General features: G+C 48.7%; 1 protein-coding gene across 1 annotated transcript in view; it reads right to left on the bottom strand.

The window, feature by feature from the left end:
- The window catches only part of TNRC6C (trinucleotide repeat containing adaptor 6C), a 107,330-nt gene extending 87,285 nt beyond the window's left edge, over positions 1-20,045 (bottom strand). The window contains exon 1 of the mRNA XM_053911115.1: positions 19,448-20,045. The gene's annotated coding sequence lies outside the window, so the exon portion shown is untranslated. The remainder of the gene's footprint in view (positions 1-19,447) is intronic.
- Between the last annotated feature and the right edge of the window lie 5,262 nt (positions 20,046-25,307).

Below are 25,307 nucleotides of genomic sequence, written 5' to 3'. Positions count from 1 at the left end.
TAAAGGCCAGGCTCAGAGGGTGACAGAGTCACTCAAACGTCCACCCCTCACTATGCACCCATGGGCTCACGCTGGGCCTCATGTGCCAGGACGCGGATTTAGGTACAAAGATATCCAGTGAGCCAATTCTGGTTGCAGAATTCCCACGAAGTGACAGTTCCCTCTTCTGTGCGACCTGTGCGCACTGGGAGTGTCCTGGGTGCCGAACACACAACTGTGTGAAATGAGGGTGGTCCAGAATGTGCCTGTTACATTTTCAATCTACACCTTTGCCTCTCTCAGGTAAAAGTACAAAAACGTTTCCTTGAAAATTATAATTTCTCCCATTAATAGTTATTTATTTGTACCATAAAAGAGATACAAACATTCAGCACCCAAAGAATACTGTCCAGCACTAAAAAAGCAATCATGTAGCTTCAAATCCCACGGAAGAAGCCTACATTCTGAAATGCAGACACAGCACCTCGGATGCTAATGACCACCAAGCCCTCGTGGAGTGGAACTATGCTCAGACAGGAGAGGAAATCAAGGGGGGTGGGCTGTGAGTTCTCAGCAGCGAGTCACTGCAGTACAGGTGCGTCTCCCGTGAGAGAAGAGGAATGGGTGGGCAGATGCAAAGCAGACATTCTCAGGTTGGGAAGAAGATGCAATGAAGAACGAAGAGCAGGTCAATAGTGCTAATTTGCATAGCACCCCTGGTATACAGCTGACCACCGCCCTAAATTACAGGGAATTTTCTAAGCTTCAAACAGAGATATGGTTGAAATAATTCTTCATATACAATTTTATATTCTGCTTTTTCATTTTAACAAGATTCTCTTCCACTAAACAAGCGTCACAAGTACAATTTTAATGGCAACACAATAGTGTCATTGTGTAGCTACATATCATAATTTTCCTAGCAATTCCTTGTCACTCATTTAAGTGTTTTCACTTTATACTATTTTAATCACTAACCCCCTTCGTGTAATTTGTTCTGCATTTGTGATTAATATCTTCAGAGATTTCCAGAAGCAGAATTACTAAAACAAAAGGGTATAATTAAGGGTTTCAATACTTATAACCAAACTGCCATCCAAAAGCACTCAAATAACCTGTATCCTTACCACCCGAGAGCGGAGTGCTGATTCCAAAGCGCCCCCCCAGCACTGCGCGCCACCGCGTTCAGTCTCAGTCCTGCAGGGTAAGTATCCCACTGGCGTTAATCTACAAATCTTTGACTATTGATAAACATGCCCCCCTTGTATGTTAACCTGAATGCATTCATTTTCTGTGAATTGACTATATCTTCTGGCCTATCCATTGGGTTCTTAGTGGGGGGCTTATCAATTTATAAGAGTTTATATGTTAAATGTACTAACCTTTTATCATGTCACTATAAACATTTTGCCCATTTTTACTTTGCCTTTTGATTATTTTTGGCATTCAGAAGTTTTAAATTTCCATAAATCCCACAAAAAAACTTTTGAGATTTTTAGCATAGAAATATTTCCCAAATTTATTTTTATTTCCTAGATTTCTTATCTTTTTATACTAATGATGCTTTATTTAAGATTTATTTGGGCCCTGGCTGGTGTGGCTCAGCGGACTGAGTGCCACCAGCCTGTGAACTGAGGGGCTGCAGGCCAGGTCCCTAGTTGGGGGTGAGCAAGAGGTAACCGATTGGTGTCTCTCACATGTTAATGTTTCTCTCTGTCTCTTTCTCCCTTCCTCTCTTTCTCAAAATAAATAAATAAAATCTTCTAAAAAGTTTTTTTTAATTGTATAGCAGGCACTGGATTTACTTTGTTTCTTTCTTCTTCTTTTTTTTTTTAAATCAAGTAGCAAACAGGTGTGGGGACATCACTTGGTGCCCCAGGACTAAGCGATCCCTTCTCTACTCATCTGTGACGTTGACTCTTCATGGGTCAAAGTCACACGTACAGATGGGTCTGAAGACCATTCTGTTGCATTAGCAATTGTGCACTTGTGCCAGGACCACAGTATTGTAATTATTACAGTTTTTTTAAATTTTGGTTGTTTGTTACAACTAGTTTCCCTCATTACTCTTTAAAAAAATTTTTTTTAAGTATGCTTTTATCCTTCCAGATGAAATTTATATAACCGTTTTGTCATGTTCCAAAAGAAAAATATGTATTTTTTTAAAAGACTTCAATCAATTAATTTGTTTAGAGAGAGGGGAAGGGAGGAAGAAAGAGAGGGAGAGAAAACAGCTACCGGTTGCCTCGCACGCACCCCCAACCAGGGACCTGGCCCGCCCGAGATCCAGGCACGTGCCCTGCCTGGGAATTGAACCGGAGATCTTCCAGTCTGCGGGAGGATGCCCACCCCACTGACCCATACTGATCTGGGCAAATATCTATTTTTTTAAATTAAAATAGCTTTAAACCTACAAATTAATTGAACTGGAAGCTCTGCAGGATTTAATTTCCTAATTGAGAAACTCTCTCAATTTATTTCTCTCCTCTTCCAGTGAAATTGTAATTTTTTTCATTATTTATTCCCTATACATGTTAAGTTCATTTCTAGGAATTTCATTTTATTGTTACGATGTGTGGGTTCTAACACTCCACACACTGCCTGAACGGTTTCTGAGGGCAGGCCCCTAGGCGGGTTACTGACCTACCTACGCTGCAGCGTATTCACTCTCTAGCTGACCACCTTGGGTTTTCTGGGTATACAACCTATAAACAAAAAACATCTTTTTACCTTTTTATTTCTTACTTCTATTTCATATTTTAGTAAGCAGGACTTTCTCCACCCCTGAGACACCTGGGCCCTGGTGCATACACACCTCCCAGCTCCAGTATCACCAGGCTGGGCGCAGGTGGACCTGAGTTTACACAGACTGGAGATGAGAGGCGATCGGCACAGGCCACTGCTTTGGCTGCTTGGCTTTCATATACCTCCTCCACACACCCTGAACTACAGAACGCACCACCACCACCGGTGCCACCCGACTGCGCGGACCTACCTATCTTCCTGTAAACAAAGATGCTCCCGCCCTCCCCCAGAGTGAGGAGCTGCGGTCCCAACTGCCCTTGTATTCATCGCTGGCTGCACTACTTACTCCTTCAGCTCAGTACAGTCCGGTTAATATTCTCTCCTCTAAAGACCAAGCTGTCAAATTAACTCCTAACAATTTCAATATAAAATAAGGAGAAGGAAAAAAGTTAAACATACAGACAGAATGAGCAAAGAAAAAACTATGCTAACTTACTCCAACTCTTCGTTCTGTGCCTAGTCACGAATGGTGTCCTTGACTCTCTCCGCTCTGCACCCCACCTCTTTTGTCCGCAGTCCGAACTCCACCTATTCGGGTTCTCACATGACAGTATGGCCCAACAAACCTGACTCAGAGACCTGCCTTGTGGGGCGGGGGGGTGGGGGCGCCTGCAGATTCTCATTACTCTTCACTGTTGAGCCTAGAAGTTCGTGCTGAGACACTTCAGAGAATTCCCAGCTACAGACATCGTCTTCCTCGCCCCCACTGCGCAGCATCACCGACATCTCTCCTTAGTAATCACGACTACACACTCCAGCCAGTAAAGTCACCCCTTCAGCTCAGTGGCATAAAGAGCCCCAGACAGGTGGCCGCCTCATAGTCCACTTCAATGGAACTGTTCTGTTCTGTGTCCTCCGGTAGAGGCCTCCCCCCTCGGACAGTGAGGCACCGCACCCCAGCAGAGCCCCCGCCGCTCTCCAGCAGCAGCCCCGCGACTGAGGCCCTGGGCACAGTGACAGCGAGGCTGCTCTCAGGGCCCCAGCACGATGTGTGGTGTGGGAGGCTGGTCTGAAAATCCGTGCACTAAACATACCCTGCTCCTCCTGATGCATGTCTTCAAGAAGAAATAGTGGCAATGAATTTACCTTTACTCCTTTTGACTCCGTTGATTTTTGCTTTTTTATTTCGAAGCTGTTAATATGTGCACACAAATTTCCTGGTAGACTGGTTCATTTTTCATTCTGAAATCTCCTTAATTTCTAGGGATGGGCCATGCTTTGAATTCTGTTCTGTTTGATATCACTTACATTGGCCATCTTACAACAACTGTATCCCATCTATTCTATGTTCCATTTCTTTTCTTTCCTTTCTTGTCTTCTTCTGGCCCAGGTAGATGTTTTTTATTATTTCATTTCCCTTTTCCTTCTATATTAGCTTATAGCCATAAATTCTCTTTCTAGCCTTTTAGTGGCTCCTCTACAGCAGCTTTTTCCAACTCAAGTTCCATGAGACAACTATGTCTCACAGAAAATAATTTAGTGACTGGGTTTTTTTTTCAGCTCTTCTAAGGATGATACATAGTATCAAAATTAAGTTTTAGTTTTCGTGAGGGCTGGATTTCAGAATCATCCTTATATTCACCATTACTCCTCGGGTAAAACTTTTTGGGGGTCGGGGTCCAACCAAAAGCCTGGGATATTTACCAGCGTCTTCCCTCCTCTGTCTTCCTGGAGTCCCGGGTTTTGTGCCCCAGCCTCGTAAGTCTGTTGGACTCCCCTTAGCTTCTCAACCTCAGTTTTCTCTATTCAGCTTTTCTGTCATAGCTTTTGAGTTGACAAATGCTCTGAGAGGTCACGTGGCACCACGTGCTTATTCTGCTTTAGAACACTCTTCTTGTGGGGACCTTGGCCCCTCAAAGTCCTCAATGTCACAGTAGCTCCCAATGCCTTCAGATATTTGGTTTTTATGTCCTACCTAGCGTTTTTAGTTTTTAGTAGCATGGCTGGTCTGATACAGCAAGTCTGCCTAAGCCAGAAGCAGAAGTCTCAAAGGATATTGAATTTTGCACTGGCCAATGCCGCTCAGTTGGCTGGAGCATCATATCTCATGAACCAAAAGGCTGCGGGGTCAGGCCCTGGCCGGGGCACACACACATGGACATTTCTCTCCCTCCCTTCCCCCTCTCTAAAATATATATTACGTATTCATTCACAGGAGACCCACAAATTTCTTAAGATAAAAATAATCTACAGAGAGTATTCCTGTGTGTCAGCATTCCACCTTTTTAAAAAGAAGATATTGAATTTTATTCAATGACTTTCCAGGTAGCAATGAAGATAACCTTATAAAGTTTCTTTCTTACTTGATTTACTCTCATGGAATATTAGAGTTCTTTGTATCCCCCACATGGAGCGTATCTGGTCTTACTATTTTAGTTCAATGTGCTGCTGCATTTGTTTCATATTCTTTTTTTAGAATGAGGCTTTGAAGAAATACTACTAATAATGATGAATTCCACTTTCTGATAAACCCTTTAAGATTCTCCGATTACATTTATGTGACAGAAACCTAAATTAGCTTTGCTGCTCATCATTTTCATGTCTTTTAGTGCCCTACACTCATTATAAGGTAGAGAGCCTTCCCTCTTCTTAAAGTTCTGGGGCAATTTATACAATAAACACGAAAAATATAAAAGAATTCATTTTTATTAACATTATCTAAAAAGGAAAAGCTTTTTGGAGACAAATTCTTTTATAGTTAAAGTTCTTCCTTGTTCTATTTGGGTGTTCTGGACTCTCAAATGGTGCCATGACTACTTAAAAAGATTGTCCTGTCCAGGCACAAAGTTAACACTGAATAAATGTTATTTCCATCTGACCTGAAAGTTGCCCTCTGCCTCGCACCAGGTCAGAAACCCCTGCTACTTTTAAACCCCTGGAGAGTGCAGACTGGGAGGACCCCCGTGGGACAGAGAGGGGTGCTGTGCTCGCTCCGCTTCTCCCAGCAGCAGGCGCCTCACCCAGCTTCGCGGGGGGAGCTGGTATCAACAGAGGTCAGCAACCCACTGCACCCAAAGATTCAATCAAACAAGCAAGCGATATTTACTGGGGGCCTATGATGTATGTCAGTAAGCTAAATTTTACAAAAGATAAGAATTAAACATGATTCCTGCCTTCAAGGAGTTTAGAATCTAATGGAAGAGAGGGAAAATGTGTACATGTAGCATCATCGTAACGGGTACAAGGCTAAGCGCCGTAAGATACATGTAAACTAGAAGCACTGGTCACGATTCACACGAGGTGGATCCGAGCAGCAGCGTGTCGAGCACTCCACTTGTCCTCTTTCCACTCCTCCAGGACGAAGGGCAAGGCAGGCTTTACACATAAAGTGACTGAGTGACTACATATTTCTGGGTATGTGATCTTACTGAATAAAGCTTTACCACATTGTGATTATTAAATGCCACAGGAGAAAGCTTTATATGCATTTCTGCAACCCCAACTGGGGCTTCTCTGTGTGAAATACAGTAAATTAAACTGACAATATGATCATCATAAAAACAAATCCTAATAGTCTACAAAGAATTCAAATTCAATCTCTCTTCCATGAATTTGCTCCAACAATTTATATGCCAGCATTTGTGGATGTTTCCAGGGTAAAACGACCCCCCTCCCACACCTTACAAATCATACCGAAGTGATTACTATGGTCGTGTCTATGATAGGGCTAACATAACACCGCTCTCTAGACTTAAAACACACTTTTGAAATTGCAGTAATATACACAAGAACAGGCACCAACAGCACGCTCGTGCGACACGAGGAACAGATTTTTGCAGGGCTGAATGTGGGGAGATGATGTGTCCTTCCGCTGTGTCCAACCTGGATACTGTATCATTTAATCCCTACCCTAACCTTGGAGTAGGCATTATTGTCCACTTCCAGAAGAGCAAGCAAAGGCTCAGAGACATTTAAAATAAACCCAAAGTCACCCAGCATTCCTAGAAATCTAGCCCAGCATAGACGACTTCCAAGATCACTTACACTAGTGATCCTCATGTGCTGGGTATCAGTTACGAGTTTCCGAAAGCTGCACCCTCTCAACCTGCAGCGCCCTCCACTATGATGGTGTCCTCTTTTCTCTTTGCCTGGGAAGGTCTTTGATTTTACAAAGTAACGAGAAGAGTGGATGGTGGTGGTTTGTATTCAAATGTCTACATGGCCAGATGAAAAAGATGTCAACAGTATGTTGGCTCCTACATGTTGCTGAAACTTGTTTCTGTAATAGCCCCAAAGTCTCTTAACCACAGTGCTTTTGTATATTCTCAAAAGAACAGATTTTGCTCCCAAATGAAGAGTTTGATTAAAGAATATCTAAGAGATAACTACCTTCCCACAAGAATGAGTTATTTCTTTAAAACTTTTTTTTTAAATGGTTTTAAATCCTCACCAGAGGCCATGTTTACTAATTTTAGAGAGAGAGGGGAAGGCAGGTGGGGGGAGGAACATTGATGTAACAGAGAAACATCCATCAGTCGCCTCCCAAATGTGCCCTGACCAGAGATCAAACCGGCAACCTAGGTACGTGTCCTGACTGGGAACCCAGCCCACAGCATTTGGAATACAAGAGGATGCTCCAACCGAGCCACCTGCTAAGGCTTCAGTTATTTTGCAAACTAGAAAGGTATAGCTACCTTTATAGACAAAATTATAAGGGCAGCGACCCCATCCCCCCAGTGGTTACTCGGGCTTGTCATGGAGTTTTGCTGTCCCACCCCTCCCAGCAACACACTGCGAAACTGGTGGCAGTGGATGTGCTCACTGCCCCGATGGTGGCGGTTTCGTGGGCATACATGTACCAATGCGAACACTCACGGAATGGCAGGCTTGAAATATGTGCGGTTTTTTATAGGTACGAGAAAAGCAAGCCTCAGTGAAGGCGATAGAAATGCCGCAGCAGGACAGTAAGGTGATGGGGCCCTTCTTGCTGCGTGTGAGCGTTCTCGCTGCCACGTTCACCAGCAGTGTGTGAACGAAGAACTTCCCTTCCCACTCTCCTTAAGACTACAGTTAAACTTGGACACTGAGTATGTCCCCCACAAATTCTGGTTGCTTGACTACTGGCAACATACATTTTAGAAAAGGTGTTTGCTTACTAATCTGTTTTATACATTGTCTCTTTCTTTGCTCATTTGACTCTGCCAAGAGACATAAAACTAGTTTTCTACAAGACCTAGGTTTGAACCCAGGGCTGTGCATCTTTGTCAGGCTCAAGGCCTCTCTGCATCTCAGTTCTCGCCTCTACAAACCCACAGATCTGTAAGTTCTTAAGTTTAAATTAGTTAAGACTTATTCATGGGAACACAGTGGATATAATCCCAGTTAAAAATATTGTTGTTGCAATCCAGTGTCACCTTGATTATAAAGAACATTAAACAGCAGTGTTTATAGAAACCTCAAATAAAACCAAACCAAAGACAAAAAATCTTATTTTTAATTTAAAAAATGAAAATGTTAAAATATATTAACATGCATGTAAGCCTTAAATAGAAGGATAGTTTTTTTGTCTCTAAAAAAACCAAACAAACAAACCAAGATTCATAGCAAGTTTGGAGTTGTACAGCCAGAACCGTAGCCCGGTTTTTAAACATCTTCATTACCCCCAACCCCTTGCAGCCAACCCCCATTCTCACCCTCGGCCCCAGACAACCACTAACCTCCTTTTGGGTCCTACAGACTTTCCCTTTCTGGAAATATATACCTGCAATCTGGCTACTTTTACTCGGTATGATTTTTTTTTAAGATATCTTTTTTTAAAAAAAGATTTTATTTATTTGCCCTGGCTGGTGCGGCTCAGTGGATTGAGTGCTGGCCTGTGAACCAAAGGGTTTGATTCCCAGTCAGGGCACATGCCTGGGTTGCAGGCCAGGTCCCCAATAGGAGGTGTGCAAGAGGCAACCACACATGGATGTTTCTCTCCCTCTCTTCCTCCCTCCCTCCCCCACCCTAAAAATAAATAAATAAAATCTTTAAAAAAAATCATACTCAGTAAAAGTAGCCAGATTGCAGGTATATAGTTCCAGAAAGGGAAAGTCTATAGGACCCAAAAGGTGGTTAGTGGTTGCCTGGGGCCGAGGGTGAGACCGGGGGGTTGGCTGCAGGGTGGCACAGGGGGGTTGGGGGTAATGAAGATGTTCAAAAACTGGGCTACGGTTTTGGCTGTACAACTCCGAACTTGCTATGAATCTTGTTTCTTAAGAGACAAAAAAAAGCTATCCTTACACTGTAAAGCTTTGATGCATGTTAATATTAGGCTTACTGCATACATGTTTACTAAAATTATAACATCCTTAAATTGTCCACGTGAACTAAACAACATCCTTACCCCACACATCTATTTTTTTTCTATATCCATACGCCTCTCTACCAATCTCAGGGACTTACCATCTCTCTCTTCTGGATACAGGGATATCTAAGTAAAGGAGCAAATTGTCATACCTCCAACCAGAGAGGCAAATAATGAAACCAGGCGGCATGCTCATTCTACAGAAGGCGTCTGAATGTCCTTACCTCCTACGTCTACGGGGGTTTTTACAATACTTCATTCCTTCAAATTTCGTGTTGAAGAATCAGAAGAAAGATACAATGTAGAAGGAAAATGGGTCAAGCGAGGGAAATTGCTTTCCAACTGAGATTTGAGAGTGAATAGGAAGTAGCTGAATTAGACAGAAGAAAGGCGGCGATCATCCGTTCACATGCTGCTCTTACATATCAAAGGCAGCTCACTTCCAGCGTGCCTGTTAACCACCGTTAACCAAGTGGTCTAGTTGCAAGGGGACACAGATTTTTATAGAAATGTGGATCAAAACTAGAATCCCTTTAAATAGGGTTCAGTTTTTCAGTAACATTGACTTTCAAAAAATGCTTCAAGAAAACCCTGCTACTGTGGCAGAAAAAACAATCCGTGAGAGCCATGTTGGTCCCATAGCCCCGCGGCCCCCTAAGCTGTATGCCGGTGCCAAAGGATGTTCACCAGCAGGCTTTTCAAATATCTATGACGTTTTCTACAAACACATCGACGTTAGCGTTCCCTTAATATATTTTTAGAGCCCCAAATTATATTATTTGGGGTTGTAAATCCATTAGACACAGGCAATTTATGCAACGTTTGGTAACATTTTAATTAAAACAGCTCAGATTCATAGACCCTATCTGGGCCCCAGAGAGCCCTGAGACCTTTAGAAACAGTGCACACCACCCCCTCCTTCGGGATGAGGCTGACAACAGAGCTCTGGGCCCCTCGGTTTCCTCCCCTACTGATGAGAATAAATGAGATAATACGTTAAGTGCTCTATACTGGACACATGATAAGAACTCAAAAATGAAAGCTATTATGAAGTTCGGAATCCCTTCTCCAGCTGTGAATTTATATCTTCAGAGCAAACACACTTGGGAACACAAAATACATCAGAATGAAAGAAACGGAAGGCTCACCCTACTGCCTCAAACCAGATGGGCCTGGACTCCCGTCTCTGACGTTCAAAGTTTCAGAAGAGAAAATGTAAAATAGAGCAAACCTGAGGATGTGAAAACAGCAAATTTGAAAAAGGGAGGAAAAAGTTATGGGAAATACAATAAAAGGCTAGAAAAACTTTTGAATAATCATAAAGGCTGAATTCTGAAACTGATGTTCACTAATTTGAGATTTAATTAGAAAAATCACAAATTAAAGAGAAAGCCATTTTCCGAGACTGCAGGATCTGGGTAATCAAGATTCTGCCACCAAAGGTTCAATAGGCATGTGTGTAGTTAATTAAAGAACCACATCTAATAATATCGCTAAAGGGGTACTTAAGTTATGAGTGAACATACACTGATTTCAAGAAAAAGAACTCTGACGACACCCTTTGAAAGTGTGCTCCCACCTCCGCAGAGCCCCACCCCAGGGAGACTGGCACAGCGCCTTTAGCGCCCGCTAACCGCACACCCTGGGTCAGCCAGAGTGATCCCACTGGCCACAACTCTCGCTTTCCCAACAGGAAGGCGAGCCAGGAATTATTTTGTATAATTTTACCCATCATACCTACAATTCCAATGTCCCTAAGAAATGTCCCATTATGTCTTCACGATTCGACTGGTGGCACTTACCCAGGGGCCTCAGGGAAAGGAAACCGCCCGTTCCCACAGGCACCCACAGAAAACAGTCCAAGGCGCCCCCTCAGGACTGTTGAAGACGGACTCTTCCATGCAACTCTCCTCACACCTGCATCCCCACGAGGGAGGCGGACTATTTGAAATCATGGGTCGCTACCACCCTGGAAGGACTGAAAAAAGGAGGCAAAGGACTCATTATCAACCTCTTCCCTTCCCTCACTACCATCTGTGGAAGCGAAGTCTCTGCAGAAACAGGTAACTCAAACTAAAACGGAAAACGTTAATCTCAGCATCCACAAAATACTGTACAAACAGAAACACTTTACCGGCCCTGCTATCGAGTGACTCAAAGTCTAACGGAGAAACAGTCACGACGACGAAGGTCCTTTTGCACGGCGCTACCCACCTGTCAGGGGCCGCTCTGGGGCCCAGAACCTGCAGTGACTGGGGGAAGCAGCGCACGCACGTCAACACGCACGAGGCCGTAGTATATACAAAGGTGCGATGGTGACCAAGGTTCTTTTTCGCCACCCAACTGTGGCAAATAAATATTTTTATCTGTTTTAAAGCTTCCCCACCCCACTCTACAGCAGTTTTTTTTTTAAGTCCAATTTTTGGTTTTAATTTCTGTTAAAAAAACTATTATCGGATTAAGGAATCTATTAAATTTATCTAACCTTTAAAAAGTTCTAGTAACTAACAACGGTATATATTTATGTTATAATCTGATTTTATGTTTCCCGGAATATCTTGATGATTTGTTTTCTCTCTTTTCTATCAAAATTCTGGAAACATCCATCAAGTTTACGGCATGTTTGGGACTGTTACATGGAGTCTGAGTTCAGGACTTTTGACGGATAGAGGACTGAGAAGTTCGATTTTGTTGACAGCATCCCCGTCATTAGTGCCCAGCCCTGTCATCACATGGCTCATCAGCACTTGGACTTAGGCTGTGCGTCTGATCTCCGCCCGGGAGCCACAGGCGCGAAGCTCTGCTGAGGCCGCTGTCTCCTGGGCCACCTCTCTCCATCAGCACTTTCAAAGGACTCGCGGTGAGACACTGGAAGCAGCACAAGTGTGTTTTCTAAACAGCAATCACAGAGGCTGCTGCAAGGACTGGCACTGGTCTGCGCTTGTAAAAACATCTCCGACAAATGTCTGGTTGCCCGGCATGACCTGGGCATATCTGTATAAGTTTGGCTTTATTTTCTTAAGTGTGTTCCTGTAGATGTTAGAATGGATATCTCATTAAGTAAAGCATTAGAGTTTAAAATGTAAGCATATAAATAATAATGGGAGAAGGTGGGAGGGAAGGAGTCTAAAAGCTCTCTGGGCTCGCACAAAAAAATAATATAAATAAGTAAACCTGTGTGCTCACTGCACGTAAATAACCTAACATTTTAGGGTTAGCGTCTTTATTTCGCAGAGCCTCCCCGGCACATCCCCGAAAGAGCGGAGCCTGGCAGGCCTGGCCTCTGAGGACTCCCTCTCACACATCCCACGCCAGTCACCCTGTGCCCTGCTCCTGCCAGCTCCCCTCGCACCTTTCCAGGCCGACCGTAGGTGCTTGTCCCAGCTCGCAGCGCCTCGCACAGACAGCTGCAATCACCATGGTTTTCACGCTTCCAATTTCCTCTCCAGCCACCTGCCCCATCTCGGCTAGATGGAAGTTTCTGATTGACCTCTGAGTTTATGTCATTTCCATCAAAAACCACCAATAGCTCCTAAGCAGCCAGGGAGGAGGGTCTGCCCACGAAGCCCCTTCTCAACCTTATTGCCAACACAAACCTTCCCTTCTAGCTAGACCTCAGTGTCACTTATTGAATAAAAATACTGAGACCAAGCTGCTATGTCAGTCACTTTCCAAAATGTCCCCTAAACATGGCCTGCCTGTTTGTCTCCTTGCAGAATATCCCTCCCAATCAAACCTCCGGGACCCACTGATGTGAAGTCTGGCAGACCACCGCGACCCGTGGTCCCCTCCCTCTTCGGCATGAGCAGGCCCTCCCTCTCCACACTCCCGAAGTCTGTTCCACGGAACCAGGAGATGGTGTAAAGGGAGAGCGATGTGTGGCAGACACACACGTTTGGGAAGGACTGGGCTAATAAAGGTAATAAACATAGTTCTTTTGCTGCTCAACTTCTCCAAGCACCTAATACATTAATACACGTCTTCAAGAGGGGAGACGGTGCATGGCTCCCCAAGTCTACACTACCATAGACGTCGTTACCTCCACAAACTCTCACAAGCCTCACCTGCCACCACACTGCTGTCAGCGTCGTCTTGTTCCCGTTTGGTGCTATCCCCTCACTAGCAGGACAACTCTGGGAGGGCAGATGTGGGGTCCCTTCGCTGAGGCCACCCACCGCACAAAGAGGCATTAAGTTTCTGTGCAGGAAAGGAAGGGATGAAGTGACCAGGCTTGGGCTTCAGAAGGCAGCCTGGGGGGGGGGGGGGAATGGTACAGAGCTCAGACTCCGGCAGCAGAGGATCTAAACACACTTATTAAGGCTTCGACTTTGGGCAAATTATTCAACCTCCACTAGCCCAGCTTCCCCACCCAGAAAATGAACACAGTAACAGTACCTACCTTACAAGTTACGGTTGGGAAATAGACAACACTCATTCGGTGTCCAGAAAGCATTCAGCTCCTGTTAGCAGATGGACGGGTGCGACACAAATCAGAGGGAGAAAGGCTAACTCAAAAGCTATTCAAGCCCTGGCCGGGTAGCTCCGTCAGTTAGAGCATCGTCCCAATACACCAAGATTATGGGTTTGATCCCCAGTCAGGGCACATGAAAGATCAACCAATCTTCGAACGCATCATCGAAGTGTCTGTGTATGTGTGTGTGCGTCCCTCTCTCCCGCCTCTTTTCCCTTCCCCCCTCTCTCAAATCAATAAATAAAAAAGAATAAAAATAAAAGTTATTCAAATAATCCAAGGTGAATAGCTATTCACCCACGCGGGAAGACTCTGAAGTGCATTGTCTGAGTTTAACTTCTGGCCTCACCTGCTACAAGCTGTAGGATCTTGTAGAAGTGACCTTCCTTGTCTGTCCCCCCTCTCCTGATCTGTAAAATGGGCTTAATAAGAGCCGCCACTCTCCGGGAGAGCGGTGAGGGTTAAGACGACAGTAATACTCACCTCCTCGGCGCACTACCAAAGTAAACGCTCACAGGTTAGCTGTACCTAGTAGAGGACCGTTTTTAAGTGGACTGCTGGTTACCTGCAAAGATGCTTTCTAACTTCTCCTGCCCCACATCGCCCTCCTCACTTGTCCCCAGTGACTCAAATGTCCTTGCTCCCAGAGCCATCGATTGCCTCCCTCCCTCTCTCCTAGCAGCCCCTATTTAGGAAAGCCCCCTTTAAGACAGCAGCCTCCGGAAGAACAGAGCCAATTCAGTCCCCTTCCCATGCAGTTCCCCTCCCCCTCGGTGCTTCCCATTTCATTCACATGTAAGAAAGCACGATGATGCAATCAAGGCGGAAATTCTGCGTGCTCACCCCCCGCCCCCCCAGTTCTGAACGACTCTGCCGTGAACACCTTCCACAGCACCAGTGACTGAGAGGCGGGGAGTTGTGCTTATGCTGCCATTCCCGATTCCGATCTTACTGTAATTCCCGATTGCTATTTTAACTGAGATCTCCCCTGCTTATTGAAAGAGTACTTAAAAAGAAATTATCTTTGGGACTAAAAGGTAAATAATACCTTTGCCAGGTTCAACACAAACAATGGATTTCAGCTGTGAGAGATCCCCTTCTCAACCAGCTGGACTGTGCACTCAAAACAGAGCGCACGCCCGCAGTAACCGCCCGGGCACCGCTCTGCGTTAGGCGCCAGCCGGCTGCACACTGGGCGGGCCTCCGCCATGGCTGGCTTCCCCCACTGCTGAGAACCATCTGACTCGACACTGTGGTGTTGTAGGCCCGCAGTTCAGGCCTTCAGAGGAAGCACATTATGAAGATATAACATAGCATTAATTTCTAAACCGTCCTAAAGAAGGAAAAGAGTCTCTAAAGAAAAAAAGAACTGTTCAGGGATCACAGGGGATCACCTTGATTTATACAAATAGGTGCTGGTCACAGAAAATGCTTAACCTTAAATAACGATGAGTGGACATATTTGCACACTCTTTCATTTTCATATTTTTGTACAAAAAAATTTTAAATGTCTTGGTGTCAGAAAAGGTTTAGGAGGAAGTAAAATGGGAACCAGCCCCATCAGATCAATCCACCTGGGAGAGATCCCAGGTGTCTCTCTGGGCCCCGTGTGCTGTGGCCCAGCGGCCCATGCTTGGGTGTGCCACTCTCCAACAGAAGTGTCTTGACCAGAGGCATGGGGGGGGGGGGGGGGCCTGTGACAGACAACTCACCACCCGTATCTCCAAGAGCAAGTACTGAAACCCAGTGCCCAGAAGAGAGGTACACCAGAAGCCACACTCGTGCCCGTCCTTCACCATCACTGGATCTGAGAAAACCAGAGTCCCACTGCTCAGCTGGGGCTCCGAGCGCCAGCACAGAGCACTCGGTTCAAACAGCAGTGAGGGCTGCTTTCCCGAAGCGGTTCCTTCTGTGTGGTTTGCAGCCACGGAGGCGCAGGAGGGCGCGAACAGCTATCTGTGCCACACAGCGATGCTTCGTGGCTGGACGCCCAGATTGCCGGCTCTGCACACAGCTCTGCAGAGTCTTCGGAGAGCGAGGGGAAGAACACTCAGCAAGCAGCTCTCCATTGCTGCAATGGCTTCTCCGCTCTCCGAAATCACTGGTGGCCCAGAAGAGAACTCATTTTTATTCAAACCCCCAAAATGGCACAAAGGGTATGAATTTTCACCATGTTTTTAACATGCAAAAGCTTGTTACATCCCAGGTGGAGAACTGAAAAATACATCTTTAACTTTTCATTAAGTAAGCTGCAGTTCGAAGGCAGGATACGCACAACCGAAAACTTACAGGGTCTATCGATCAGCTTATCCAGCAAGCGCACGAGGCAAGGGTAACAGATGTCTTGGTTTCAATGTCAGGCACACAATTGCTACAGAAGGTTATGTAGCTACTTCTGACAATAAGTAACCTTTATATTTTTCAGTAACTATATTCCTGGAAAGTTGTGTATAAGCTGAATGTTCATGAGAACATCTTTATTGCATTAAAGTCTAAAGAAAGCTTATTGTGTATTATGTTGCAAAGTAAAGAAAGCTCTCCTCATGACTAAACAATTATTTAATTAGTAAAATTTTGGGTAATCATGTTTGGATTGACTTACAGAAAATCTGAGATCTGCCTTAAAAAAAGCTTAGCTCTCATTTGATGTTGTTCTGCCTACTTAAATCTATGACATTTTCACACAAAATTGTTAAGGTATTAAGTGTCTTAATTCAGCAAATAAAATCCAGTCGCCTTCTATGTGAAGTCAGTTGTCAGAGAAAACAGAACACAGCACCAAGACCCCCTTCGAAAGATGTCTAACCCGTCAGAAGGCCCTCTGAAGCACAGCTGGAATAAAAGGTAAGAACCCACGTGACTGGCTCAAAATCATGAGTAAGAAGCCAGAACAATTTCAATTAGAGAAAGCAAGAACAAAATAAAATGAAGATTTTTCACCTGGCTCCTCCCCCCCCACTCAGAACCTCGTGCTCCCACCGCAGGCTCCCCCCCCTGCCCTCGGCCAGGCCTTCTAGCACCGCCCCTCCCGGCTCTCCATTTCCTAGGCTTTTCCCACAAGCTTCAGCCACTCTGGCTAAGGAACCTTCAGTTGCTCCATCCCCAGATCTTCACTATTCCATATGCTATTCTGATAGGTGGAACTGCCTCAGACTTCACAGCCAATCCATTTTCCTTCTTGTGAAATCTTCTCCGATGTCACCCTTAGACAATAAACCCTGACACAAGCAGGCAGTCTCATCCGGGGAAGGCCAACAAGGGCCATGAATAGTCTCTGAAATGGCTCCTCACCCTTAAAATGCTAAGTTGTCCGGGAAGTTACATGACGCCAAAACACACTATGTACTCAAATCAAATCACGGGTAAATAGACTTATTTCCACTAGTCATCTTTAAAAACAATTTAAAAACTTTGGCATCACTTCCCTGAGTGCAGCAAGAGTAAGCGGGCACGCAGGCCCTCGCTGGAGCCAGGAAGCACTGCGAACACCGGCCGCCAGCGCTGTGGGCTGTATCCCCATTTCTTCTCCACCGGGAGGGCCCTCGCTGAGGGGACCCTGCCCGGTCCAGTCCTGACCTCCTCCTCCTCCTCGGGATGGGTGCTGCAAGTGAGCCAGGTGCCAGCACTGGGAAAAGCACAAATTCATCTCTGTAAAGCCAGCTGCTTAACAAAAAGGTGGTGGCGGTGAGAAATGCTGTCACTTAAAGTTTTTCGTATGTCCCTCCATGACTTATTTTTCAGTCACCGAGAGTCAAAGGAAACAGTTCACCCCAGTTTCCTTCACAATCAGCCCTCTAATGCAACTATTTGTACCAAATTCCCTAGCCAACTAAATATAAACGTGTTACAAAATAATCTTTGTGAGAATGCTAAAACGCGTGCCGCTTAAAAAAGAACAATGATAAACACTGTAAGGAGGAAAATCTAAAATCAACATTTACACGTACCCCAGGTTATACTAAAATATTTAAGTGCCAGAATCCAAATGAAACAGGATCCAGCCTTACGACAGCCTTGGTGTCAACCTCACTTGATTTCATGCCTCAACGGTAAAACAGACGCCCTGGTCGTCGATAAGGCCTGGGCCCTGGACGCGAAGACTTAGAATCAGGCCCGGGAAACCACCTCCCGCCAGGACGCCCTCTGGCATTTACGTCGCACCCGGAACGCAGACCCGCTCCCGGAACGCCGGCCAAGGAAGTGCCAACTCCAAGAAATTCTCGCGTCCCGGAAGCGAAACTCACCTTACCCAGTAATTCTACTGCTACCGCTTTCTAGGCCGTCGATTTCTCACCGCCCAACGTGTGAAAGGAAAACAGATTCTAAGAACCTCTTTTCGTTTGAAAATATACATATTAAGAACTTTCTGTAGAAAAAACAAACTTTCAGTATAGGTAAGCAAAGTAACCATTTACCAGGCTATTTATTGTCTTCTGAAAACAGCAACAATGAAATTAATCTGGATACTACGACTGGGTCGGTCATTTTGAGACCCTCATTCTGCATCATCTTCCCCAACAAAGCGCTACAGGGGTGTGGCGCTGAAAGGTGTTCCAAGACCTTCACCACCTGCGTGGTTCTGAAAGGATGCGCATTCCTCCGAGGTGCCCTCTGCCCATCGAGTCCCCCGGGCCTGGGGCTCGGCTTCCCCTTCGCGCTTCCCCACAGCACCCAAGGCGGCCCGGGGTCTGCGCGTGTGCTTGGCGGCGGCCCCACTCAGCTCAACCCGGCCAACACGGGCCCGGGACCACGCAAGCCACGTTTCCAGCGTGTCAACCATCCCCACAGCCCCTCAATCCTGAAGGCAGGAGCCAATCCGCCTAAAATGAGCCGGGTGCAGGGTCAGCTGCGGTTGGAGACGGAGCAGCTCCACGCGGCCATCACCGCGCACTGACCCCCCGCACCGCCACAGCACAGCATCCGGGACGCCGGACACAGGAGAAAACCCGAACCTCGGCAACACAATGGACCGGACCAGCCACACTCCCCGCGCTCGGAGCGACGAGCGGGACTCTACGGAGCACCATTTTGAGCTCACGGTCTGCAGTTCACGCCGAGAAACCACCGAGCGCACCAAATGGAGGTTCTCCCCGGCAGAGGCACAGGCCCCGCAGCGCACGCCCTTCGCGCAGAACCAAAGATGCCTCCGCGCGCCTCGCACCGCAGTAGGTGCAGCCGGGTCTGCGGCTCCTCCCCCGCCCGCGACCGGGAGGCCGCGGTCCTGCGCCTCGGCCGAGACGGCCCGTGCACCGCGCGAGCTGCACGCGCACGGCTTCCCCGCCCGGTGACCGCGCAGCGAGCCCCTGCATTCGCACCTGCACATCTTACTACGAGTCAGTTAAATCTCGTCCGCGAGGCAGGGGCGCCGAGGCGCTCGGGTTAGGCGGCCCGAGAGCCCAGCGGCTGTGATGCGGCGTGGCGCCCCTCCTCGCGCGCACCGCTCCGCGGCCTGCAGCCCCCCTAACTCCGGGCCCGCGCCGGGCCTGGCCCGGCCGCCCTCCGCCAGGGCGCGCCCCGGGGCGGCTCCAGCCCGGGCGACGGCGCGGAGGCCCTACCCCGAGAACAGCCGGGCGGCCGCGTGCCATCACGAACGCGAAGCCCGCGGGCGGGCGGCCGTCCGGGGAGAGCCCGCGTCCACCGCGCGCATCCGTTTAAAAACACTCGGCTCACGCGCCGCCGCTGCGACCCCGCCGAGCTCCCCGCACACCGGGCCCAGCGAACCTCCGTCCCCGCGCGCGCGCACGCGCGCACTCGACCCCGCGCCGCGGGCAGCGCCTCCCGCCGCCCCGCGCTGCGCACCCCTTCCCGCCGGGACCTGCGACCCCTCGCGCTCCGGGCCCGGCCGAACAAAGGCGACACCGCCAGCTCGGTCGGCTGCGGCTCTTCGGAGCCTGGCCCGCGCTCACCTGGGCTCCGTCCCCGGCGGCAGCGACGGCTCCTCGGCTGGGCTCCAGCGACGCGGGCCTGGCGGCGGTGGCGACAACAACCCAGGCGGCCGCCCTGAGGCCTGCGGGGCGCTCGGGCGGCGGGGGGCCGCTCAGCGCCGGCGCCGCGGGCTCAGCTCCTGGTGCGGGAGGCGGCGCGGGCGGGTGGGCGGTGGCGCGTCCTGGCAGGTCCAGGTCCGGCCCCGGCGACACCGCGACGCGCCCTCCTCCTCGCTCCCGCAGGCGGGACGGTGGCTCCGGTGCGGCCCGGGATCCCAGGCAGCGGCAGGGCTCGGAGCTCGGCGCTCGGCCGGCTGCGTTCCGTCCGCCTCCGGCTCGGGCTGGCCCGCAGCGGTGGTGGCAGGAGCGCGGCGGTGGCGCGGAGGGCCCTGTCAGGGGCTGCGGGGGTGGCCGGGGTGGTGCTCAGGGCTGCGGAGCGGCGGGGCCGGCGGCAGTGGCTGCGGCTCCCGAGGCCGTTGCGCTGAGGTGCGGAGCTGCCACCGCGGCCATCTTGTTGCTCTAACTGACAAGAATCCCCCTCCCCCAGCTCCAGCCAGACGGGGCGCTCGTGCCCCCTTCCCCGCCCCGCGCTGGCCTCCAACAGGAAGTCGTCCCGGCCCCTGGCACGTGACTCCACCATATCTGCATACCGGAGTCCAACTGGCCAATAGGAGTGCTATACCTCAGTTCCCCCGCGCCCCTCCCGGCCTCATTGGTTGGTCTCGGGTAGGCCACGCCCCCTCCTGCCCCGTTAATACCCTCCCGTGCGGTGGTTCCGTAGACTGATCGGGGAGCGCACGGGGGTACCAGGGGGTTTGTGCGCGCTCTGCCTGCCGGGGCGCATGCGGGTCCTGGGGTCTTGCGCCCCGCCCGAGGTCTGTGGAGAGTAGCGCAGCTCCCTTCACAGTCTTTTGGTGCAGCGGCTTAGTGTTAGCTCGCTGAACCATGGGACGTGGATATGGCCCTGCGCGTCCGCTAGCTTCCCCAGGCTAGCGCGCTGCAGCCCCGGAGCCTGGGTTTTGTGCGGAATTTTCACCTGGCGCACGTCCCACCCGTGCCGTGCACACTCCCTGCATTTCCCTACAGTGCGCACACTCACATACGCGCCGGCCAGGGCCGGGAGCAGCCTGCTAGCCCCGCGCCTCCCATCCGGCCCTTGCGAGCGCTGCGGCTCCCGAGGGAGTGCCCTACTGCAAGCCAAACAAGCCTCACTTTGAAACAGGCCCCCGGGGGGACATCCTTTTCCCCAGAGCGTTAACACTCGCCCCCGTCCCACCAAACGGACGTCCTGGCCTTACCCGGGCGCACGACACAGGTCCTTCATTCCGCTGCTCCTCTTCCACATAACACTAGTCATTAATCTCAGGTAAGGGGTAGAGCGATATGCAATTTAAAAGTCCCTTTTTAACTTTCGGTTCAAGTCACGAGAAGAATTGCCTCCATTTTCATGAAGAGTCGTGGAAGCAGGCCAGCACCCTTGGTGCGGTGGAGGCTCAGCGGTGGTATTTGAAGGTTGCTGGTGTAGGAGGAGGCCATTCCTGTCTACGTGTCCCTATCTCGAAGGAAGCAGATAATGACACTCTACTTCCGCAATACAAATCTTGTTACCGCAAGTGCATGCTTTGAAAAGTCTGTGGGTGAAAGAGACAACAAACCCGCCACTCTCATTTGCCTTCAAGGATCTCAGGGGCCTGGCGCACTCCTTTTTACTGCCCTATTTTAAGCCCTCTGTAGTCAGATTCACAACCCACTCTCCAATGTCTTCAGAGGTCTGGTGTGACAAGGTCCGCAGCTAGTTTGTGCAGAAAGACTTGGTGAACACAACCCTATCTCCATGGGTGCCACAGACTAATAGGTTATTGCATTGGGTACAGAGGTTGAATCAGCTTAGTGGTTCTCAAAAGTGTGCTCCGTGGGAGCTTATTAGAAATGCAGCTGCTTGGGCCCTACTTTCAGATCTGGGGATGGGGCCCAGGTATATTCCTCTTAACAAACCCAGGAGGTAATTCTGATGCACACCAAGATTTGAAAATAAAGCAATAATAAAGGGCACCTTTCCTAAGGGTTCTGTTGGCGACACTTCCTCTCCTCCATCCCAGCCTTTTTCTTAAAGCACAGATCTGCTTTCTTCCTCCTCAAGTCCCCACTTCCCTCCTTCTATGTCTGTTGATTCTGCCAGTAGAATTTGCATCCCAATGGTGGACTCTAAAAGGAAAAGCTTCAGGACTCAAACAAAAGATTGCTTTCTATGAAAATGTAATGGATCTGGGCCCATTTCCTTGCTTGTCACCCACAGATAGCAACTGACTGGACCTTTACAAATGTGACAAACTTAAAAGGCCTTTCAGGCAGGCATAAAGGCATAGGCTGTTGGTTCTCAGACTCTGTTCATAAGAATCACCAAGGTAGCTTGTTCAAAATACCTATTGATCCAGGTCCAGGGTGAGGCCCGAGAAGCTGCAATATTTGACAAGAACCTTCAAATATGGGCCAGGCTGAATCTCAACTGTACCACTCACTGGCCACTAGACCCTAGGCGATTTTCTGGGCCTCGGGTTTCTCCTTTGGACTCTTCATTGGTTTAGAGATTCTCATGGCACAATCATTGAACCTGTATTATGTGCCAGGTAGTGGACTAGGTGCTGGAGATATAATACGGAAGGCTGTGAATGACTTATGGTTACAGTACATACTAGGTGTCGAAGAGGGCAGGGGGAACCTCTTGTCTGAGTCTCGAAGGATGCAAGGGGGGACAAGAGGAACAGCCAGTGTGAAGGAGGTGAGAGCGCAGCACACACCCTCAGGGGCCTCAAAGTTTCCCTCCAGTTGGAACAGCCCTCCTGCAAGGAAAGGCAGGAATGGAGGGGGGGCAGATTACAGGAGCAGCAGGCAGCTCGTGTCACATTACAGAGTTTGTTCTTTATCATGCAGGCAATGCAGAGCCCTTGAATGATTCTAAACCTTGGCTGCCCAAGAGACCTGTCTGGGAACAGTGTAAAGGAGAACGTGGAGAAGAAGGTAAAGCAGAGGTAGGGGGAGGCAGGCGGTGACGGCACAGGTAGGAGGCTCACAAAGTCAAACAGCCAAGAAATGAGAAGCTATGGAAGTGATGAGGGTGGCAGTAGAGGCCAAATGGAGAGGATCTATCTGGGAAATAATTTTAACTCCAGGGACTTGGGGACTGATGCCATGGTAGGGAAGATGGTACAGGATGGCGCCCAGTTGTTTGGCTGAGTGAGAGGTGTGGATGGTGAGGCAGGGGCTACAGGGGGAGGAGGCTCACCAGAGGCCTTAGGTAGGATTTGGAGGGAAAAGGGATGAGTCTGGTTGGGTGCATTTGGAGTTGGAGACACTAGGGAAACAGATAGTGGTGATGGTCAGATCTGGAAGTCAGGAGACATGTCTGTGCCCGAGAACTCTATCAGGGTTGGTCTGCATGGGGGTGCACCTTGAAGCAAGGGCGTGGATGATTCGCTGAGTCATGGCTTAGGAGGGAGAGAAGGCTGAGGACTGAACCCGAGGCACACCAAGGAGGACAAAGCCCTGCCGAATCCAAGAAGGTGCTGCGGAACCCCAGTGGGAGCCCCAGCTGTGGAGAGGCCAAAAGGGAAGGAGTTTGAGGAATAGCGTGACAGTAAGGTCCACACAGTAAAGACAGGAATGTGTCCACCAAAATGGGCTACCGCAAGGTCCTCTAGTCCTCAGCAAGGGCAGTGCAGGAGCCTGCAGGTGGGGCACATGGAGGTAGCGGGGAGTAAAGATGGGGAGTAGGCATAGGGGGGAACCACATGTTTCTTTTTTAAAGTTTGGCCATGGTTATGAATCGTGCCCTCCCACCCCCGAATACCTTCTATTGTCCTGACCCCCAGTACCTCAGAATGTACCTTATTTGGAAACTGGACTTGGCAGATAGTCAAGTTAAGGTGCGGTGGAGCGCCTGGGACAGATTTTCCTCATAGCCGCAGAAGGAGCCTAGCCTGCCGTCCCCTTGATCTTGGACTTCTGGCCTCCAGACTGGGAAACAGTAAATGTCTGTTGTGTAAGCCGCCCACTGTGTGGTACTTTGTTACTTCAGCCACAGGAAACCAACACAGCCCTTAAGGGTGGGGGGTAGGGGGGGTTGACTAGAGAGAAATGTGAGACCAAGAAAGTGGTTTTGCATTGTTTTGTTTTGCTTTTTTAGACGGAGAGACATGAGCATGCTAGCTAATATGCTGAGAAGAGCCAGTCAGTAGAGAGGACACACCAAGGAGGAAGATGTCCATCTGTCTGTCTGGAGGGGTCAAGTATGGGAGAAGACAGGCCTTTAGGCAGATGGGGCTGGGGGCGCTCTGTGTTCAGCAGCTGTGAGGGGTCACTGCTGTTACTGAGACCAGAGGGAGGCGTAGGGATAGCTGCAGAGGCAGAAAGTTTGTGTGGTGGGGGGGGAGGGGGGGTTGCAAAAAAAAAAAGGAGGACATTACCACCTTTTTTTTTTTGATGATGTTGTAAGCGGCTTAAATTCCTTCAGGTCTAAAATTCTGTTTCCAGATCTTTTGGAACTCAATAGCTATTTGAATGCAAATTATCGTTTTAGTCTATATTAATAGAATTACATTTTTTAATTTCTTGTCTGAGGTGTATTAACCCTAATAGGAAAACATACTCCTTGTGTTTTTGCCTGCTATTGAAATGCATGCCAACCCCCAAACTATGGGGGGGGCCACGTAGCTAAACATTTCACTTGCCTTGGTTCCTCAGGGTCGGAGTCGTAAAGCCAGCCTGCGGACGTCTCGGAGGCGAGCCTTGGTAAGCAGATGTGGGCACTTCCTAGCACGTTCTTTCCATGGGGTCTATTCCTACCAGACGGGGTTAAGATCTGTGCCAGGTCTTCTGGGTACCAACGGTTAGATGATCGATGAAGTCATAATGAGGATGTCACCTGTCCACAGGCTCAGGTGTTGCCAATGGCCTCATTTAGTGGGGGCCTGTGATACCAGGCAGACAGCTTTGGGGCACGCTGCTGCCTTGATCTGGTTCTGCCAAATTGGCAATCCGGTGGCCCAGGGAGGGAGACAAGGTGATTCAGACGGCAGAGTTAAACCGAGGGGGTTGAAGGAGGAGGGATCTGTCCCTTCGCGGGCTCTTCCCCAGCCAGGCTTCGCTGTGGCTCAAATCTGCTCCGTGATCTGATGATCGGTAACTCTCGGATTTGCCACCTGAATGAACTCCCGATCCTGGGACTAGCTCCTTCATTCTTGCGTGAATTCAGCAAATATTTGCGGGCATCCGGCACATGCAAAGCACTGCAGACGTCACAGGCTCACCGCCGCCCTGAGCCCCTGAAAGAGGAGACATGGTAAAGACATAAGTAATGTCACCCCCGGTCTGCTTTTTCATTTCTCTATAGCATCAGTCGCCTTTTGGGATGTATGATGTGTTTTTTAAAGTGGTTATTGTTTTTTGTCTCCCCGATTTGGGTGTAAGCTCTACTGGAGCAAGATCCTTGTGTTTTGTTCACTGATATATCTCAAGTAGGAAGAGCAGAGCTGCTCTGAGTGCTCAATAAATACTTCCTTGTTGAGTTAATGAAGAATTAAGATACACTGTGATAAATGTCATAAGAAAGTTAAGTCAAAGTGCTGTGGGGGGATGAGATCCAGATATCAGGATCTCAGGAAGGGTGGATTAGGGGAGGTGCCGCTGGGAAACCACCTCCCTCCCTCCCTCCCTGCCTCCCTCCCTTCTCTCCTCCTTCCTTCCTGCTTTCCTTCCTTCCTCTTTCCCTTCTTTCCTCTTTATCTTTTTCTTTCTTTAGTAGTTTACCCATTATTTGAAGACTTAGGACAACACAGAATACCAG

This window comes from Desmodus rotundus, chromosome 9, assembly GCF_022682495.2.
Source record: "Desmodus rotundus isolate HL8 chromosome 9, HLdesRot8A.1, whole genome shotgun sequence".
Classification (NCBI taxonomy): Eukaryota; Metazoa; Chordata; class Mammalia; order Chiroptera; family Phyllostomidae; genus Desmodus; species Desmodus rotundus.
Note: the sequence above shows the minus strand (reverse complement) of the source record. Positions and strands in the feature narration are given on the sequence as shown.